The 21,842-nt window shown below is 51.0% G+C and overlaps 1 protein-coding gene and 1 long non-coding RNA gene across 4 annotated transcripts in view; both read right to left on the reverse strand.

The window, feature by feature from the left end:
- ITPKB (inositol-trisphosphate 3-kinase B) overlaps window positions 1–21,842 on the reverse strand; it is a 93,026-nt gene that overhangs the window by 31,272 nt on the left and 39,912 nt on the right. Inside the window, exons 3-4 of one of the 3 annotated variants that reach the window (XR_013381700.1) lie at window positions 5,342–5,522; window positions 934–3,658 (exon numbers count right to left, since the gene is read on the reverse strand). The exons of 1 other annotated variant lie outside the window; for it this stretch is intronic. The gene's annotated coding sequence lies outside the window, so the exon portion shown is untranslated. Of the gene's footprint in view, window positions 1–933; window positions 3,659–5,341; window positions 5,523–21,842 lie in introns of those variants that run through there. One more of the 3 variants, XR_013381699.1, reaches the window with a different exon arrangement.
- On the reverse strand, window positions 14,202–21,351 carry LOC144315969 (uncharacterized). The gene is made up of 2 exons (XR_013381701.1): window positions 14,870–21,351; window positions 14,202–14,626 (listed from the first exon to the last, which is right to left on the reverse strand). It is a non-coding gene; the product is annotated as an uncharacterized LOC144315969 (long non-coding RNA).

Genomic DNA, 21,842 nt, shown 5'->3' on the forward strand with positions numbered 1-21,842 from the left:
GCTCAGGCCGTGATCCCAAGGTCCTGGGATCGAGTCCCACATCAGGCTCCCCACAAGGACCCTGCTTCTCCCTCTGCCTAAGTCTCTGCCTCTCTCTGTCTCTCATGAATAAATAAATAAAATCTAAAAAACCCACAAAACAAACAAAACAATAATGAAATGGATTGGCTTTCTGCTATCACGAGGGATTGGCACCGTGGATGAACACATGCACACTTGCCTTCGTTCCAGTCCTCTGAGCCTCCATCTTATTCTATACACCTGCTGTGTGAACTGTTTTATTTTAATAACATATGTAAGTTTCAAATTCCCAGAGGCGTTAGCTATCCTTAATACACACTCAACCGCACACAGAAGAGCCTTCAAAAACTATCTGGAGTAAAGTCAGCACCCCCGGACCAGATGCACAAAGGGACTCCATGCTTCAGGACAAGTTCACAGGATGCAGAATCCATCCGGGCTCCACCTGGCACCAGGTTTGTGTCCCCACGTCCCGCCCTGAACCTCCAGAGCAGGCCAGAAAGAAACGATGGGAGCTCAGAAAACCGAGAGAAGCACGACCGGGCTACTCCCCCTTTCCATCCTGCTGTTCTAGGGGGCCCCTTGAAGCGTTACTGAAGTTTAAAATTTCTCAGCAGCAGAGATGTTTAATAAATCCTGGAGAAATAAAGGACAGCATTACAATTTCTGGATTTACCGTGAAAGGGGAAATTTGTGAATTTCTGCCAAATTTGTCTTCATGTTTAAGATTTTTTTCTATTTATATTTCTCCTGCTTCAGCTGGAAGAAACTATTCAAAATTAAAAATTAATAAGAAGTGCACCACAGCCAATTATAGAGGAAAACAGATGGACAAACCCGGCTCTGTCCACTGAACGTAAACTGGCAGAGGAGATCAGGTCTTACGAGGTCTGACAAATGTAAGACTCAATATAGAAACTACAGCATACTTATTTATTACCACCACAGACTCATAGAGAAGTGTGATTTCTCTCCCTTTTTCCTAAACATGCATTAACGTATTTAACAAGTATTACACTGCGTGCTATACGAAGTGTAGAATCACTATATCATATGCTTGAAAATAATATAACACTGTTAGCTATACTGGAATTACATAACATTCGATTAAAAAAATAACAATTATTAAATCCGTTACCTCCCCCCCAACACAGTTTTGTTTTTGTTTTTACCAGTGCAATCATATATACAAAGTTCAAGAGTAGAAGATTTCACTGTCTACCATCCTTTACTGGCCATTTTCATTATTTGTTTTATTTCCTGATTATTACTGAAACTAATTTTGTTGTACAGGAAAGAAGAGTGTTAGTCCACTCTAAGTGCCAGGTATGCTGGATAATACTACTGGTTCAGCTTCCTGAAGTGGTTTTAGGTGGAGCACAAGTGAGGCTTCAAGAAAGGAAAACCCAGCCAATCCCCCCACCAGGCAACTGCCAGGCTAATGACCTGGGGCCACAGTCTCTAGGTAAATGGGCAGAAACCAGAGAGGACAGTTACCAGAGCTTTCTTGGACTATCTAAAATGTAAAACTTCTAGGGATCAAAGGCAAAGAGATTCCCCTGAACCAAAGTAAAAGTCACATAAACTGGAGAAAGTATTTTACAAAATATTACTGTAGAAGGGTTAATATATTTTGTACATAAAAAACTCAGATGGGTGAAAAAAAACCCCTCAGACGCCAAGAGCTAAACTTGGCAACGTACCCATAGTGAAAATGACAATGTGCTATTTCCCTATGAAATTAGCAAGAAACCAGAAAAATAGCAACACAAGCCTCAGGGGGAGGAGGACACAGAGGAAGGCACCAAGACTGTGCTGGAAGCCCCCCAAGTGCACACTACACTGGGAGAAGCAGCCCAGGGATCTGTGTCAAAGGCCATCAAAATGTTCGAACCTCCCATTAGTCTGGAAATCTACTTAAGGAACTATGGAAAAAGTTACAAGCACAAAGATGTTAATGATGCTATTGTTTATCTTCACAATGGCATTGAAAATAGCCTAAGGTCCAACAATAGGGGAACCATCAAGTCAGTAAGGGGCACATCCTTGGGACTTATCATTAAATCCTGAGCCTTAGAAAGACACATGGAAAATTTTGTATGATATTCAGTTGGGGGGGTGGGGAGAGGGGAGGAAGCAGGATAAACTATAAAACACATACATACTTACATACTTTCTTTTATAAGATCTTATTTTTAAGTCATGTTGACACCCAACACGGCACTCGAACTCACAACCCTGACACCAAGAGTCAGGCACACTCCACCGACAGAGCCCGCCAAGTGCCCCGACACGTACATATGTTAAAAGGCTGGGAGGAAATACACCAATTTATAAGAATAGCTATAATCGTTATGTGTTTCTGCATGTTATGTTTATACTGAATGTGACAAAACTATTTGGCCTCTTACTCTGACTTTTTAGCTATTGATTATCTTGTGCTATGCTGCATGTATGTTGGTAAGCACCTTCAAATCCTTCTCGAATTAAGATGGAATATACGATGACCGATTAATTAATAATTGATAGGGATCCCAGGGTGGCGCAGCGGTTTAGCGCCTGCCTTTGGCCCAGGGCGCGATCCTGGAGACCCGGGATCGAATCCCACATCGGGGTCCCGGTGCATGGAGCCTGCTTCTCCCTCTGCCCGTGTCTCTGCCTCTCTCTCTCTCTCTCTGTGTGTGTGACTATCATAAATAAAGTAAAAAAAATAATAAAAAAATAATTGATAGAATCGCTATGTTTAGTTATGAGGATATACACCTTCCGTCACACCTTTATCTCCAAAACGTCTATAATATGGTTAGTTTGTTTTATACAATTTACAGAATGTGCAGATCACCATATAATCAGGTAACATGAATAAATTGCTGCCACCCCCACCCAGGACACCCTCCCCGCAGCATCTGATCTGAGGGCACAGCGCCTCCAGAATGTCCCTTCGTCTGAGGGAGAAGCAGGGCTTTCTTCCCCTGTGTACGGGTCTCATGAGGTCAGGCCTGGACACTGTTCCCTGAATGGGACCCCGCAGACTTGTAGGAGCCCAGAAACATCAGTGGAGGGCGGTGGGATAACAAACGGCTAGAGTCGTCCAGAGATGGCCCTCCCACTAGACAGATGGACCAGCGATGCAGGAAGCTCCGGCTCGTGTGCAGAGACCTGCTCTTCTGCTTTCTGTTGAACAACGCGTACAGGTTCCGAGGTTCGGCACAGACTCAGAGCACTCACTTGCCTCAGCTCAGTCACAGCCTGGCCAGGGGACAGTCGGAGGTTTTGTCCTGTGCGCCTCCCCCAGCTCGGCTGCCACCCCCCAAACTCAAGGGCCATTAGCTGCATGTCACTGTAAGTCTGTACTGAAGGAATTCCATAGTTTCAGAGGCTCTGGGCGACACAGGTGGATTCAGAAGTTCTGACCCAGACCAGCGATTGCAAATGTTTCTAAAGTGTTAAGGTATCTTGAAGGGAGGGCGCCTGGGTGGCTCAGTGGGTGGAGCATCTGCCTTGCGCCCAGGTCATGATCTCAGGGTCCTGGGATGGAGTTCCACATGGCGCTCCGTGCTCAGCAGGGAGCCTGCTTCTCGCTCTCCCTCTCCCCCTGCTCCTTCTGTCCTCACTCTCTCTCTCAAATATATAAAATCTTTAAAGAAGAAAAAAAGCATTAAGGTATTTAAAAAAATATCTAAAATTAACAGCCCCTCTTTGAACTTTTTTACTACCCCCACCTTTGCTTTCCGTTTCTTGAGAATCTCTTATTTGCTTCCTTTTCCTTATCACCTGACCACCGAGCAGGGCTGCTCGCCTCCCTCTGCCACATCCAGGAAACTCACCACCGTGTCTCCTGCTGATCACTCCTGGTCGCCCCCATGCCTCTGGCTGACCCCATGGTCCCCCCCCACCCATGCTCAACGACTCTGTAGTCCAGACTCAACTGACTCCATCCAACCCAGTGCCCCTCGCCCCCACCCTGCCCCACGAAGATGAAGCAGGATGACAAAGCACCTCGGTGAAAACTTCATCTGATCCATGTGCAGGTTTTCTGTTTCCAGGGGGCAATGCAAGTTACCCTGAAAATTCTAAACCGGAGGGAAAGGGGCCTGGTCCTTCAGAATCGTGTGTGCGTGTGTGTGTGTCTGCGCACCCTTAAAGACAAGAGGAAAAAAAGGAACCCAGTGAAGCTCTCAGAAGGGAATACTCTGCTGTAAGTGGTGTTTACCACGTTCCACTGGGTGCTGAGGAGGAAGTGGTTACTATAACCCCAGGGGGGAAATGCTCGCTTGAAACAGGAAAATAGAACTCTTACAATTTTCCACTAGCAGCGTGTAAGAAGCCACCACACTTGGAAACGTTTGCACAAACACTCCCCAGAGCTGAGTGGCGGAGACTCTGTGCTATTATTACCCCAAACCTTAAAGCACAGATCAGGGCCTAGATGCAGGTCTGCTCTTTTCCAGAGACATCTTGGCACTGGAAAAAGTCTCAGTATTGCTTTCCTTACCTGAGCCCATGGAGGCTGGGAGCCCCTGGCAGCTCAGGGGAGGAGGAAGGAAGGGTCAGAAGACCCAGGCTGCAGTCCCAGCCGGGCCATGTACTCGCTGTGGAAATTACTCAACCTTCCTGCTTCTCAGTTTCTACTTCCTCTGTATGAACCGGTGATATTATTAACTGCTCTGCTCACATCCTCTGTTGTTGTGAGACTCATACGGAGGAATAAGGCACACAGTCAGAGGTTCCCTGGAAACCCAACGGCTCATGTGAGTGCAGGGTGCTACTACCACTCAAATCTTCAGAAAGCTTTCTGGAGCTCATCCCTCAGCTGCATCTCTGAGGGCCTACTGCCCCACCTCACCCTGCTGAGCCTCCCTTATAATTCTGCCCACGGTTCTGCAGAATGGCTGTCCAACATCCTATAGAGCGTGATCAGTGGAATGCAAGCACAACCAGCAAGAAGCGGGGAGAAATTAAGGAAACAGGCCCCCGCTCCCACATGCTCTCCAATCCAAAGACCAAGCCTTCACCCTCAAATGACTAATTTGCCTGCTTGGAGGGTCAGGCTGGCTCCAGTTCTGAGTCATAGTTTCCATTTATTAAAATGAACATCTGGCTGCTGCCCTGGTGCCTTCTGTACACAGGCCTCTAACTCATGCTCACCTGCAAGGCAACCTGATGTCTAAGGGCAGCAGGGACAGAATAATCGTGGCCACCCCATGCCAATCCTTGCTGCTCCAGCCAGGTAGGACAGCTTTCTGGCCACCTTGGTTTCAATCCTACAGGTAATTTCTAAGGAAGAAAAGCCACAGGCGGCAGGTCCACACACACTCACGGGAGAGCTGGCAAAGTAGCTTGATGCAAGAGTTCCAGGGTATCTTGGGTCTTGGGAGCCACGTGCTGATTTCTGCTCAGCAGGAGGCAGGACCATTAAGGAAACACAGCACCCTCTCTGTCCCTGGTCCCACGTGACCTTGGGCAGGCAGCTCACCCTTCCCAGACCCTGGCTTCCTCATCTGTAAAACAGGGATAAGGACAAGTCAGGCCCTGCCCCACTCCCAACGTTGTTGTGACAACCATGCGAGGTGGCCATAACTCTGAAAATCCTTTGTGAACCCCAGGCATGGTCCAGGAGCCAGGTACCTAGCAAAAGTGCCATGAGAATCACCCCTGAACCTGCAGGTGTTTTGTTTTCACCCATTAATGGGTGTAGGTCCCACCTTGACTTAAAAAGAATTTAAGTTTAGCCACCCAGAGGCATTCTTAAGTTTATCCAAGTGAGTTACAAAAACAAGTCCCTGAAGTGGTAAGTACTTATAGACTTCTATTTTATTTTGCTTTTTAAAGATTTTATTTATTTATTCATGAAAGACACAGAGAGGCAGAGCCATAGGCAGAGGAAGAAGCAGGCTCCTTGCGGGAAGCCGAATGCGGGACTTGATCCCAGGACCCCGGGATCACGACCTGAGCTAAAAGCAGATGCTCAACCGCTGAGACACCCAGGTGCCCCAGACCTTTTCTTTTTTAAATAGGGAAACTATAATTCTTCCATTTTTCTTCTTTCACTCATTTCTGCTTTAGAACCTTGGCAAGGACAGATCTAACTGTATTGTTTTGCCTTTCAGGCAGAGCTAAATACGGTCTCACAATTCCTCCCTGTTCCCACTTCTTCCCCTGGAGCACCTCGCAGCTCCCTGGCCCAACCTGCCAGCCCTCCCTTCCCGCCCCCCCCCCCACCCCGGGCTGGTTTGGAAGCCTAGAGCTCTGTTCCCTAAGGTCTCGAGGCCAAAGGCATCCCCATCATCCTTCCAGGAGGGTGTTGCCCTCGGGGAGGAGAGCAGGAGTTTCTAGGACACACAAAGGCTTATTCTGCTCACAAAGGATATTTACCCAGTCAGCCCCGCCAGAGTTTGCCAGGATCCCCGCGAGAGAGCAGAACTGGGACGGCCTTCTGATTCATGGCCTGGCAGAGCCACCCTCATCTATTAATAGCACCCAGGCAAGATGCCACCGGGCTGGGGAGAGACCTTTATGTCAAGGTAGAGAAGGCAGGAAGAGGTGTATGTACAAGAGAGAAGCAGGAGGAGCTGTTTGAGGTTTCCTCCAGAGAGGGAGGAAGGGGGGGGAGAAGGAGAAAAAAGAGAGAGAGAGAGAGAGAAAGGGGGGTTCTCAAATAGTCCTCTCCTTCCTCCTCTAACCTCATCTGAACATCGCACAAGCCCAGCCCCAGGATCAGAAGCTCTGGGACTCAGACACACCCTGGCTGTGGATCGAGGTGGCCGAGCCGTGCTCCCAATGTGCCTTCTGGACCTGGCTCGTCATGCAGCAGCATGCCTGCCCACCCCACTGGGCTCTGCGCTGTGCCTGAGCCTGCAAGATGGAGGAACCCAGAGAAAGGGTGGAAAGTTGGAGAACCCCCTGCCTCCATCCATGGCAAAATCTGCAGCCTTAATGCACATATGTTGCCTCCACATTACTTTTGCCGTTTACATAACACCTAATATGTGCACAACCCTCCCTCCTTCATTGAAGGGAGCAATCGCCCTCGCATTACTGATGCCAAAACAATCTTGAAGAACTCAGCTGCCCAGGAGAAGAATGCAGCTAAAGTGATTGAGAGGGACGGGGTTAAGGAGAGGATGATTAGCGTCACCTGCCTACGTCTCCGAATGCATTATCTATCCCATGTGTGCACCTGCTAGACCAGGCTTGTAGAGGCATTACTTGAATACTTCCAATAACATCAAGTGAAGGGATTAAAAAAAGAAAAAAAAAAGTGCTGCTAGTCAGGTGGTGGTGTCTATTTAAACAGATTGGTCAGGGCAGCCTGGGTGGCTCAGCGGTTTAGCGCTGCCTTCAGCCCAGGGTGTGATCCTGGGGACCCGGGATCGAGTCCCACATTGGGCTCTCTGCATGGGGCCTGCTCCTCCCTTTGCCTGTGTCTCTGCCTCTCATGAATAAATAAATGAAAATACACTTAATAAAAATAAACAGATTGGTTGAATTCCAGAATGTGCTCTCTGGCCACACCTCGACACTAGTCCAAACCCAACACAGTGCATGGAAGCTGACAAAGATTATTTAACTAACATTCTTCACATGAAGAATCTTGAAGAAGAACCAACCACCCAATCACAGTTACTAAGCATGACAAAAATGGCCTTTGGAAAACAAAACTGCATGACATAGAATGAACACCTGCCCCCATGCAGACTTAGGACTGCGCATAGACACCCACCCAGTGTTGCAAGGCCTCAGACTCTCATTCAAGAGGGAAGGAGGTACAAGGCCTGGGTGGACACTTGCAGAGAGTGCCCTGCCACAAGGAAGGGGCTGAGCCCCTGTGGGAAACCAGCTTAACCTGGTCTCCTGGTTAGAAACACAGTGTCCTCAGGTGGGCTTGTCTGTGTCCCATCCATTCCCCCATCTATAAAATGAGTTTGGGGCACAGTGAGATCACATTAGATACTCTCTAGGTGTTCCTATTTTTAAAACAGTACTTGTCTCAGAGAGAAAAAAGATGAATTATATATTCCAAAAGGAGCCAGGCTGGGCTAAGGCTTTGGTCAGGTTTTCACATAGTCTTGACAACCAGGCTCATAGCTGCTCTCCGGGAAGGGGTTTCCCCGTGTGACCAGTGAGGTCTCCCAGGAAGTGACAACAGAGGAGTCAATATTCCCAGCAAGAAACAAACGGCAGGTTCAGAGTGGATGCCAGAAAGAGGGGGGCATCTCAGGGGGCAGGTCCCAGGGGAGGTGCTATTGAGAGGCAAAGGTGACTGCCCCGGAGAAGGGACATGGGCTAGCTGAGTCTCCAGGTCAACTTCTTCAGAGATCACTCCATGTGTCCCAAAGAACTGGGTGCCTCTCCAAGCCAGAGCCCTCTGCCTCTCCATCCACTTGCTGGTGTTTCCTTCCAATAGTGGGGGCAGGGGCAAAATCCATTTTACATCTTGTAAAATGTCACTGTTTCCATTTGTAAGAAGAGATGAGGATGTACCAGAATTCCAGGGAAAACTATTCCTTTGTCATATAATTCTCCGCTTCTATGCCTTATGATAGATCTCCAATCAAAAAGGGCTGTCTTCCTCAGTGCTCCTGGAGTTTGGGGAAGAGCCCTGGGTTCTTCTGCATCCCGCATCTGCAGCTGACTCTGTACCCCCTAGCAAGTCATCCACTTCTGTCAGTCCACAAAATCGAAGGATTAATCACATAAGCTCACTAATAATGGCTGGCCTTTAAATTCTGTGGTTTGGGATAGTCTCAAAAAAAGCTGAATTGTGGGGACTGACCCACGTTCAGATCCTGCTTCCCTTCTGAAGTGTTTTTTAGGGAGAAAGTGGATCAGAAAAATGCAGATTTTCTTCCTTATCAGAATGACACAAAAGAGTAGTATACTTTGGGGGCAGCCCCAGTGGCTCAGCGGTTTAGCGCCGGCTTCAGTCCAGGGCGTGATCCTGGAGACCCGGGATTGAGTCCCACGTCGGGCTCCCTGCATGGAGCCTGCTTCTCCCTCTGCCTGTGTCTCTGCCTCTCTGTCTCTCTCTGTGTCTCCCATGTCTCAACTTCACTGAAGCAATGCTGGAGGGAGAGAGGGGGACATGCAGGAAGACCCCAGACCTGGTGCTTCCCACTGAGATGGACACCCGCGCCCCGCGTCTGCGCTTGCACCTGCTGAAGGGCACCAACCACCTCCTGGCGACCCGCCCCGGGGCGCACTTCAATAGTGAAGGCGGGGAGCCTGCCCCGGAGCGCGGCAGGGCGAAGCCGAGGGGGCGTGGCCGAGCGCAGGAGGGCGGGGCGAAGCGGAGAGCCGGGAAGGCGGCAAGCTGGGGAGGCGTGGCGATGCGCGGTGGGCGTGGCGGAGGGCGGGGCCGCCGGCTGGGGAGGCCCGCATCAGCATCAGCATCAGCATCAGCATCAGCATCAGCATCAGCATCAGCATCAGCATCAGCATCAGCATCAGCCGGACCCTGGACAGAGCGCTCCCCCCTTCTTGAAATCCGAATGGCATTTCTTTCTTTCTTTTTCTTTCTTTCTTTCTGTATTTTTTTTATTGGGTTCGATTTGTTTTTTTTTTTTAATTTTTTTTAATTTATTTATGATAGTCATACAGAGAGAGAGAGAGGCAGAGACACAGGCAGAGGGAGAAGCAGGCTCCATGCCCCGGGAGCCCGACGTGGGATTCGATCCCGGGTCTCCAGGATCGCGCCCTGGGCCAGAGGCAGGCGCCAAACCGCTGCGCCACCCAGGGATCCCTATTGGGTTCGATTTGTTAACACAGAGTATAGCACCCAGTGCTCATCCGTCAAGTGCCCCCCTCAGTGCCCATCACCGGGTCACCCCGTCACCCCATCCCCCCGCCCGCCTCCCCTTCTACTACCCCTTGTTCGTTTCCCAGAGTTAGGAATCTCTCATGTTTTGTCACCCTCTCATGATATTTCCCACTCATTTTTCTCTCCTTTCCCCTATAATCCCTTTCACTAATTTTTATATTCCCCATATGAATGAAACCATGTGTTTGTCCTTCTCCCAATTGACTTCACTCAGCATAATAACCTCCAGTTCTATGGCATTTCTTGAGATTTGAGAGGCAGCATCGATGTTCTAAATCCCTTTTGGCAGAGGTGGAAGGTGGGAAAGCTTGAGGGCAGCTGAGTCCTGGCAGCAGGCACAGACACAGTCCCGGATGAGACAAATGCTGGTGTTTGGGTCCTTGTGCAGAAACCGTGACTGCAGCCTGGACTTTACCACCACCTGCTGTGCAGTTACCCATGATACCTTGGCATTATTAAGGAAGCAATATCTCACACTTTGGGGAAGGAGAGAAAAAAAGGGCCCAGGCCCTTGAGCCAGGACGTTGGCAAAGAGGCCGGCATCCAATCTAGGGACTTCTCAGGGAAAAAGCTCAGCTTGCTTGAGATGCAGTCAAGCCTGAGGAAAGGCAGAGGCAGGGAACTACCGTCCAAGAGGCATTTTTAACACCTGCTCTCACCTGAGGATTCATGCTGCCCCCTTACCTTGAAACCCACTGGCCACCAGAGCTAACCTGTCCCTGGGAGAACCGGAGAATGTTGAAACTCATGCTGATGAATGCAAGACCTCACCATACCCCCAACACACACACACACACACCCCTTGTGAGTAGGCTAAGTGGGCGTGTTCCTTCAGAGCCCCACGAAAGAGTCCCCAAATAGAAAGTGGTCTGCTTAGGAACGAAGTGTTTCCACCTGACAGTGTCCTCTGAAAACAGAATTCGCCCAGGATTCTAGGATGATTCATGCCACCACTGGCGGCCTTTCAGCTGAGCACCCTGGTCAGAAAACTGACCGTCTGCCACCCCTCACCATGTCAGACCCAGTGGTCTAGTGAGAAGGTCCATCATCGGGCACTTCTCAGCCCCGTGGGCTGCTACGCCTTCCTTGGGAGAAGCCCGATGGCTTTCTTTCCACCCTGAGGATCACATCACACTTTGGCCTAGACTAGTGCTTCTGCTCTTAGGAGCGTTCCTTCATTCACCACAGGGTTGGCTAGCAAATTTACTACTGCAGAGCATCTTTAAAATGGGGCAGAGATGGAAGGGGAAGGAATTCACATGTGTGGCACGGACACATGTGCGTGGCACCGTGCCAAAGCTTGCATCCATCCTGATGTCTTCACAGCGGTGCTGGCAAGAGCATGGAGCTGAGGTGGAGAAGCTGATAAAATCTAAAGCGTAGATCCAACTGAGGCCTGCCAGATGTCAGGCAGCCTCCCCTCAACTGCCTTGCAGAGGAACTCCTATATCAAGGTGAAAGATTACATTTAAAAATTACATGTTTTTTTTTTTTTTACAAACCAATTTGCATATTTTTGCATCATTCAGATTTGGATCGGAGCTTTGTTCTTTCCCATGGGAGCAATATTTAAATGCTTTAACAGAGGCACTGAGAAAGGGAGTGCAGGGCTGTTAGCGAACCATCATTTGGCAACCCTGTAGAATACAACTCGCCTGACCATACCTCACTTCCCCCTTCAAAACGACTGTGTTCTAACATTTGTCTCCCAGGCCCCGGGCTGGGAGTTCAGATGCTGCGTGGAAGCTCCCAGGAAGAATGATGCCATTAAATAAGAAGTCATGGCAGAGCTATCTGGAAAGTTTGTAGCCAGATAGGCAGGCCACCCAGAAGGCTGGGCTGGAGGATATTTCGGCCCCTTAAAGGATCCCAGGCAGGTGCTATCATTTCAACCTTCATTATTCAAAGGAGCACAGGAACACCAACAGCTAGAGGCTGGCAGGTGAGTGCAGCGGTCTGTGACCCTGGCAACACATGAGTGTCACCTGCAAACTTTCTGACCACTGTTCCGGAGTCCCGCTCTCAAGAGATTCTGACTTAATTGGTGTGGACTGCAGTCTGGCACAGAGGACTGGTGAAGGCCCCCACGTTTCCAACCTTCCAAAGTTCCCCCATGTTTCCTAGGGGAGAACCACTGGGCTGGTGTTTTGTCACATTGGCCCCAAAAGAACTTGGAAACAGTGAGTAACACTCAGCAAGCCACGCGAGGGTTCTTGAGAACAAAGAAATCCCAGAGGGACTTCTGTTGCTTCTCCTGTCAGGAGTGACAGGCAAGGTGGCAAGGGAGAGCCAAAGTTTTAGAGCCAAGGAAGCAGAAGTCTGAATCCGGGCTCTAGCACTTTGCCCAGCATGTGACCGATGCCAAGCCACTTACAGGTCCTGAGCCTTACTTTCCTCACCTGTAAAATAGGGGTGATAACACACCACCCGCAGGGCTGTTTTAAGAACTAACTGTACCAGGACACTGCCTGGCACATATTAGGTACTGGGTGGATGATGCCAAGAGCTGTGAACAACCAAATGCACTGGGGCTTAGCCTGTGTTTGGTATGAAGAGAAGAGGGGCTGTGGGCTGACAGTGCCCCTCAGAAGGGGACCCCAGGAAGGAGCGAGAATCACACTTCCTTGGGGAGGAGCAGTGCCAACCACAAGAAACTAAACGTGGCTGAGGGAGACAGGCAGGGTGGGACTCAGCCTGCTTGGCGCTCCAGCATCCCCACCTCCAGGCCTCTCTTTATGTCCAAGTTCAGCCTCAGAGGAGGCGTAGGTTTAGAGAGAGTCAGCGCATTTGGCCACAGCTCCACCTCCCAAAGTGGGTGGCAATTAGACTGGATTGTGTCACCCCAAGCAGCTCTGCCCAAGACGGGTCTGTCCACCTGGGGAACCCACACCCACTCTCACCCTCCTACTTTACCCGGTGACGCTCTGCGGGCAGCCAGGCCCCAGAGGGGCAGCCACTGCCCAGCAACCTGTCACCTGTTCTCTACAAACATGGGCAAACCCGGTGGAAGAGCTAAACCCTGGGAATCTTGACAGGTGTCCCAAGACAGAGAGGATCGGGGAATCCCAGCTCCAGAACAACAGTTTCCCGTTCGTGCCCAGAGCAGCCCAGCACAAAACACCCTGCTGCCAATGGGGCTGTTTCTCCTTTTCCTTTCTCTCTGTTCTCCTTTCACATCCGTCCACTCAATGGAGCTCTCTTTTACATATATTGTTCTCATGATGCTCAAAACAGCCCTGTGAAGCAGGTGATGGCTGCTAAGATGCCCCGACTCCCCAGTAAGAACACAGAGGCTCAGCAGATCCCCGGACTCGCTCGAGGTCACAGAATTCCTTAGAAGCAAACCTGGGACCTGAATCCGTGTCTGCATGCCAAGAACTCATTGCCGTCCACCATGCCATGTCCCCGTGCCCCCTGCCCATTTCCCCCTTGCTTGCTGGGTGGTATCCAATTGGGAAATGGGGCAATGGAGGGAGAGGTGACTCCTTTGAGTCTTGATCCTAAAACTGTGCACCTCTTTTCTTTGCCTCTCCTGTATCCCCATCTGAGAAAAGGCAGAGCCACCTGCCCAAGGCCAGGGTGAAAGAGGACTAAAATCCAACCACCAAGCACCTTACAGAAGTCTGTGCCCCAAGAAGCAGCTTTCATCTTAGCAACACTAATGCTGGAGGGTTTATAAGCTGTTGGTCCAAAGTGGAAACTTCAATTCCAGCTACAGAAGGCATGGGTGTCCTGCTAATACCCTGGGGCATGCCCCAAACTGACAAACCGTCTGGCTTTCTGGGTCTCAGGGGAAGTTTCAACACAGAGAATCAATGTAGCAGTAGAAAGGTAGCCCATACGGCAGCCAGTTCTCACCCTTGGCACGAGGTTCTGACGCCAGGGCTCTTAGGAACAGAACCAAGGAAAAGGGAGTGGAACCAGTGTTAAGTGTTTCCCAGTAAGGAGATGTGGAAGGACAGCACTCCTGTCCCCCCTGCCCCCCACCCCGAAGAATTCATTGTAAGAGAAACATGCTCATTGGTTGCCAGGTGCTCTGCAGGTGGCCTGCCTGGTACAAGGCTTCCAGGAGGGGATGAGCCCAACCAGGACACCCCACTGTCCCCTCTCCAAAGTCTGCATGGACTGCCTACATTTGGATCCACAAAGCAGCCCACCCCAGCCAGGGAGCCAGGGGAGGGGGACAAAAGGGAGCTAGTTTCCTGAGAGGGGAACCCACAGATTCAGTCCATACAAACCCCAAATCATTCCTGTCCCAGAATCATCTCTAAGAGCCCACCTGGGGCGGAGAGTCCTTTCTGCCACAGAGGAAGCTGGTGAGCAAGCCCTCGGGAAGGACACAAGTGAATGCAGAGGATGCCAGGCCTCATGCTCTTACAAGGACATTCTCAGAGGGCATTTGTTGGGCTCTTCACGGAGCCTCCAGAAGGCAGGCAGTCATTCATGTGGAGGCAGAGAAACAAAGCCAGGCACAGGGGGCCTATGGGATTGCCCGGAGGCACACCAGTGGGATCAGAGTCCACAGGCACCAGGGCCACTGTGCTGCCCATCAGGGCTCCTGCCTCCCACCCTCCGCCCCCTCCCTCCACACAGAGGTGGCATTGGTGCGGGGCTGCAAGGTGGGACTTGGCATCGGGTTCATCCGCTGGTCCTCCCCAGGGACGGCAGAACAGGGTCATGAGAAACTACTGATTTCTGCTTCCCTTTTAAAGCCTGGAGAGACTCCAAAGGCAAGGTGGAGGATGAAGAAGATGGTCTTCAGGCACCAGGAGGAAAGCAGTCCTTCTACGGGAACAACATGGTAAGGGAGGCACCCCAAAGTCCCTCTCTTCAGAGTTACCACCTCTCTAGATACCTAGATTTGTTGATGCCACTCTCAAAACCCAACAGGTCCTCTTGTCGCCCACAGAACATTTTAGTTGCTCAAGAGTGCGCATTCCAAAATCCAGCTGGCACGTGCTGCACATTCAGCACCCTTGGTATAGAGACCCCAGGTCCTCACCCCCAGCTCCCTTAGGTACCACTCACCATCTCCCGGTCCCGCCACATTGTCACAGGTTTGGGCTGTGGGATCTCTCAATTTGGAATCTTGTTTCCCTCTCTGTCTAGCCACAAACATCCAAGTCGACACCCAACACCTGGCTCAACTGTCCCTGCTTCTGAGACACCTTTAAAGATGCCAGCTGGGGAGATTCCCAGCACGCCCAGGTCACAAGTCCTCCCTCCCCAGCCATGCCACACCACCCTGCCCCTGCCGCTCCTGAGCCCCACAATCTGATTGCATATCTCCATGACAAGCTACACCTCCAGCTCCTCCGTGGCAGGTCCTGAGGCTCGCTCAGCTGGAATGTTTAGCACGTACAAAGTATTGAGTGCAGCATCTGTAAAATGAACTGATGAAAAGTCCAAACACGCTGTGGAAGCTAAAAAAGAAAAAAAAAAATCCCCTTCTGGTCCGGAGGCTCTAGATCTGAGGGAGTGAGGGGCTGGCTTCTGAGTGCAGGCAGCACAGGGGGCAGAGGTTCTCCCCGGGCAGGTGAGCATGGGGTGATGGGGAGCTGAGGACTGTGTGGGCAGCAGGTAAAGGGTGGGAAGAGGGTGGAGGAGATGCCAGCTCCAGATTCACCAGGCTGCTGCCACAGGATGAGAGAACAACCCACTGGCACGCTAGGGGAGGCCCACGCACACGGCTCGCCAGGGACCCTCGGGAGAAACCAAGGGGAGGCCAGGCCAGCACGCTTCCCGACAGTTTGTCTGCTGTGACAGGGAGGCAGTGGAGGCGGGCAGGCAGGGGCCAGCTCACAGAAGCCTCTGCCCCTGAGATCAACAGCAAGGCTCTGCTGGCTGAATGTCTCCAATCCTCCAGACACCTGGTGGGCCTCATTTCATCTCTGGGCACGACTGGTACTAACTGGAAAGGAGGTCATGGTTAGTTACCAAAGGAAGCAGAAAGTTACTTCAGGTTCACACAGGTACAGTTACTAGATTCAGGCCCCCTACAGCATCTCCTAGGCCAGAGCTGGGATCCACCTCGGGCTTTGGGGAACTGGGGATAGCTTCTAAAGGATCAGACTGTCTAAGCCTCCTTAAGCTTGGAGGGGACACAGAAAACTCTGCACTGCCCTTACTTACCCTCCAGGAAGTCTGAACCTCCTCCAGGTGTGCTGTGATGGCCCCTCACCACAGCACAGACCCATGCCGACATTGAACCTCAGTAAACTCGCAGGCCAGGGTACTCTCCAAAGCTACCAGCACTAAAAGGCTATCTCCAGGGCATGCCTGCACCTCCTATCTAACTAGCATTCCTTTTTGAAATGTAATAAGTAGCTATGCACGATGTCGGGGGGAGGATATCTCAGAGGGCCTGGGTGTGTGTCCAGTCCCTGCTAAGGCGTTGTCCTGGGTGGTAAGCGTGCACCTGCCACTGCGTCCTGGGGGCTGCTGGTGGTGAGAACGGATGGTGACCAGGGCCAGGGGTGCTGGGGCAGAGTGTGGCATGCCGAGGGGCGCCTAGGGTACACAGAGCTGCTGCCACGATGAGAGCCCCCCTGGAGCAGCCAGCCTTGGGCTGGGGTGCTGGAGTCAGAACCCGCAGGGTGCAGGAAGGCTTGGACCACTCCTGCCTCACTGCTGTGGGACACAAGTCATGTCTTGGGTTTCTAGCATTGCCATCAGTGAGCCAAAAGGAATGAACTAAAAAATGAAATCATTCGTCATTTACACTTTGGCGTGGTGCAAGCCACACTCTGGTCAAGAAGGGAAGGCAGAAAAAGGGCAGAATGCTGCCAAATATTTGGGCCACGGGCCACAGCACTATAAGCTACCTGTGAAGAGCGCTCATTAGGAGCCACGAGTGAATGACTCCCATCCTTGGATGAAAGCAGATGTCTCACCCACCACCCACACCGGCTGCCAAAAGTGGGCTGGAAAGAGGTGCCAGTCTGGCCTGCTGGGTCTCCGACCCTCCCCCCGCCCAGCCATGTCACACCCAGCTGCCCAGTTTCTGATCTTCAGCTTGGGGACCAGCCTAGGATGCAAGGAGACTGGCTGGTGTGCCTGGAACAGCCATCTGCATGGAAGCCATAGGTGCATGAGCGAGCTCAGAGTTCCCTGATTGCCAGCAGATCCACTCACCTGGGGGCCTAGCCTGGTGCAGAGATGGGGCCACCCAGACACCAGTGGGGCCGGATGGCATGACAGCTGCTCCTCAGCTTCAAGGGCCCCCTGTGTCCAGCCCTCTGCCCAAGGCCACCCAGACTGAAGTCAAAAGACATCATCCCCAGACCAACATGAAGAGTTCACCACAAGCCACTATTCAATCCCCCCCATACCCAATCCTTTCTACTTCACAGACACGCACATTTCAGGCTACCAGCTCCAAGCTGCCCAAGTTTGTGCTCTGACCTTCTCCAGGTACTGTCCAGCAATTTGACCAAAACAGCCCTCTCCCAGAAGAGATGTCTGGCTCTACAAAAATTCCTAAAGCCATCGGGATAGGTTTTCTTGCCAAGACATCTGACAACCAACATATTTTTATAGCTTCAACCACTAATCTTTTAAAAAACACAGCGAAGGAGATAATGACCAAAAAAGTCCTGGTGCCAATATTAGGTTTCTGTTTTTCAGGCAAGCCAGAATCTACCCATCTGAATAAATTATATTTCCCTCGAAGTGGTCCCCTTCGGAGGTCCTGTCCTCGGGCCATGGTGCTGTGTTTGCTCAAAACATTTTTGCAAAGTCCAACTGTAGAAGAGCCACTGGTTGACACAGAGTGTTGAGCATAATGTTCCAAGTGTTCAACTAGCAGCCCTACTGTGTGTCAGATTCCTTTTAGGCCAGGGGGCTCCTGGAGGTAAATCAAACAAGGTCTTTCCCAGTAAGGTACTTGGGGTAGAGAAGGGAGGAGGAGGGAAACACGAGATTTTCTGAGCATGCACTAACTGGGCTGACAGCTTTTGATGTGTTACCTTTTTTTTTTTTTTAGGATTTTATCTATTTGAGACAGAGAGCAAGAGAGAGCACATGAGCAGGGGAGGGGCAGAGGGAGAAGTAGATTCCCAGCTAAGCAGGGAGCCTGATGTGGGGCTCAAACCCAGGACCCTGAGGTCATGATCTGAGCTGAAGGCAGATGCTGAACCCACTGAGCCACTCAGGCACCCCTGATGTTTTGCCTTTGATACACACACATAAAAGTCCTCTTCAATGCAAAGGCTGAGATTGAGAGGGGCTAAGTACTTAGCCAGAGTCCCCCAACCTGGAAACGACAGAGCTGGTGCTGGCCCGGGCCACCACCTCCAGGCTGCCCTCCCACCACTGTTGCCCTGCAGGGAGCAGATCCCCCCAGTGCAGGATGCACTGGCCACTGGGTGCAGGGAAGCTCCACCGCAGCCAGGACCCAAGGCAGGAGCTTGCTGCGTGTGTGTCCAACTTGGAGTCTGGCCTCTAAGCGCTCCCTGTTTACCCTTTCGTCAAGAGCCTTTCACAAGCCAGGTGGCAGGGAGAGCTTCTCCAGATAGGAACCAGGCCTCTTCTGCCCTACTTACATAAACTCCAGCAGACAGGCACTCAAAGATATCCGCACATATCTCACTTAGTCATACAGAGGACCATCTGCCAAAACTGGCTTCTTACAAGAGCTGAAAGGTAGGAACAGCCCGAGTGTCCACAGATGGATAAATGGACACACAAAGGTGGCAGATACACACGACGGAATATTACTCAGCCTTAAAGAGGAAGGAAGTGTAGACATCTGCTACGATGACCTGGATGAACCTTGAGGACTTTGTGCTAAAAGGAGTAAGCCCGTCGTAAAAACAGACACTGTGATTCCACCCCAAGGTGGCACCTGGAGGAGCTGGTGACAGGGACAGGAAGGAGGATGGTGGTTATGGGGAGGGGAGCTGTTTCATGGAGACAGGGTTTCAATTGGGAAAGATGGCAAAGCCCTAGAGATGGACGGTGGTAAGAGTTACACAATAGTCCAAATGTCCTCACTGCCACAGAAATACAGTTTTAAATGGTTGAGATGGGGGCACCTGGGTGGCTCAGTGGTTGAGCATCTGCCTTTAGCTCAGGTCATGATCCCGGGGTCTTGGGACGGAATTGCACATCAGGCTCCCCGCAGGGAGCCTGTTTCTGTCTCTGCCTGTGTTTCTGCCTCTCTCCCTGTGTCTCTCAGGAATGAATAAATAAAATCTTTAAAAAATAAAATAAAATGATTGAGATGGTGTTATGTGATGTGTATTTTACTCCAATTTTTACAAACTAGCTTGTTCTCTTTGTGGGTAAGGATGCACATTGTTTCCCTTGAAATAAACATAGACACTTTTGTAAGATTGATTTCTTCTACTCTCTTCCCAACCTCAGGCCATAAGACCCCTGATGACCATGGCAGGCAGGGCCAAGCAGGTCTGGGGAGGACTCGGCATGTGCAGCATTCTAAAACCAGCCCCAGGAAAACCCCCGAGTGTTCCTGAGTGCCTCAGCCTGAGCAGGAAGTGGAGGACCTAGAATAACAGAACCCCCTCCCATCATCTGCAAAGCAGCATTTGCCTAGTACACTTGGCCTGATACCGAGCAGAGCCAGTAATTTTAATGGAGGAAAATGAACAGACACCTGCTAGTCCTAGGACCGTGTCTTCAGGAAAACTCTGTTCTCAAGAATGACCCATTTCAGCTTCTTCCCCAACACTAATAATGCTGTAAAGGCCAGCGCCCTATACAGACTGCCTCCCTCTCCCCCCATCATGTCATTGTACAGGATGAGTTCAGGTTTAAATGACTCCAAGCCAAAACCCAGGTATGAAGGAGTGCTGGGAGCTGCACTTGCTTTCACAGGCCCTCCTTCCAAAGGCTGGCAACGGCCAGTCCAAGGAAGCCCTCCCTGGGTGTTCTGGGCTCCCAGGCACCCATTGAAGCCCAAATGGGTGACTTACCAGGAGCCAGGGAAGAACAGTAACAGCCCTGGTAGGACAGGGATAAAAGGTCTGCAAGGAGACCAGCATTTATCAAAGGGCCTACTGTGTGCAGCTGTCGTGTCTTCACTTCTCCCGGAGCCTTCACAACCCCTGTGGTTGTCACTTCCTTTTTTTTTTTTTTTTTTAAGATTTTATTTATTTATGAGAGACACACAGAGAGAGGCAGAGACACAGGCAGAGGGAGAAGCAGACTCCTCACAGGGAGCCCAATGCATGACTTGATCCCAGGACCCCAGGATCACGCCCTGAGCCAAAGGCAGGCACTCAACCACTGAGCGGCCCAGGTGCCCCAGCTGTCACGTTTTTAAGAAGAAATTCAGCAATATACCAAGGAGCAGAGCTAGAACCACCCGTGAGTCACCTGACCCCAAAGTTTACACTCTATTACATTGGACTGCCTCTCAGAACAAACTGTTTGGGGTTTTTTTGTTTGTTTTGTTGTTTTGTTTTGTGTGTTTGGGGTTTTATTTTGGCGGGGGGAGGGATCCTGCTTGCCTGGCTTCCAAAGTTTTCCAAGTTTTCCGTAGGCCCCGGCCCAGGCCAGTTTTCCATCTGAGTAAAAAGAACATCATCTCTGCGTTATGTCCCAAGTCACATGAAATGGTGGGAAGAGATCTCATAAACACAAGTCCCAAAGCCTCTTAAAATAAATAAGAAAGTGGAAATCACTTTTAAAGGGGTAAGCTTCGAAAAAAAGCACTCTGGCTTTGCAGCCCTGGAACCCTTCACATAAACCAGTGCTGATCCTCCCCCAACCCTAGGCAGAGTGGCTGAGGCTGGATCTGGAATCCAAGGCCCACATCCTAGTCCAGAGAGTCTGGCACTCGGCCCTACCTGTGGCACCTCTGAGACTCTGAGCCCCCAGGGTCGGGCAAATCCTCATCAAACTGCCCCCTGGATGACTGTCAGGAAAGAGAGCCAAGAGATCTATCTAGGACTGTAGAGTTATTAATGCCCAAAGTATACATACAAATCTCTAGGTTTGAGGAATTTGCTAACTTCTTTAGCAGGAAGAAAGGAGGGAGGGAGATAGTCCCCACACAACAACCCTGTTTTGTGCATTTTTACCAGTGTCAACATGGTCTTTCATTTCTCCTTTTCCCCTTTTCCTACCAAGCACCAATGACCAGCAGACAGTAAAATCCCAACAGCTGGCTCCTGAGCCCACACCTGTGACCCTGGCCTGGTTGGGGAAGGGTGGGGGGCGGGGAGGGGTGGAGAGTCACCTGCCACAGCCAAATTCCCTGACCGGCTGCTTTGGGCTCAAGTGTCACAGCACCTGGTCCTGATTTGGGCGCTGCTTCTGTGCAGGGACCTCGGAGCTCCGTCCAGGTGGCACCCCCACAACAGACTCTTCCGGGGACCTTCTGGGGGCAGATAGCACCGAACCCTGCTTGCTTGGAAGGGGATGGAATGGCCACGGGGAATGGAGGTGGGAGATGCAGAGCTGGGCCCCTCCACCACCCGTCCCGCCCCTGCCCCGCTGGCCTCAGCCGAGCACCTATCCGGCAATGCTGAGCGCCCTGCACATTCAGAGATGACACACAGCTGAGAGACATGGTGGCAGAAGTTAATTTCTAGACTTGAGAACCACTTCCTATGTGGGTCTACAGACCACTGCCTGCTCTCACCCAGCCTGGTTACCTGGGACCCATCATAAGCAATCACAGTGACGGCATGCCAATGAGGCCCCCCCACCCCCCCAGAACTGGTAACAGAAACCTAGCAAACCAGTATTACCACTGCTTTGTGCAATGCACTCTGAGAGGTCTATTCCACTCCATTGCATTAAAACTGATGGGCTGTGACCACCAAATACTGACCCCTATTTGAGGGTCATGGTCTGCAGTTTTAAAACTGCTGGGGTTTCTGCAGCCAGTAGATATCGTGGGCTGCGTCAGGAAGAACTTATGCATCAGTGGAGTTGGTTTCTAGCTCATTCCTCTTCTGGAGAATTCACATTTCCCTGTAGAGCCCCACACTGATGCTCTGAAGAGAATTCACATGATCCCATGGCCCTGCCC

The sequence above is a fragment of the Canis aureus genome, chromosome 6 (assembly GCF_053574225.1).
Source record: "Canis aureus isolate CA01 chromosome 6, VMU_Caureus_v.1.0, whole genome shotgun sequence".
Classification (NCBI taxonomy): Eukaryota; Metazoa; Chordata; class Mammalia; order Carnivora; family Canidae; genus Canis; species Canis aureus.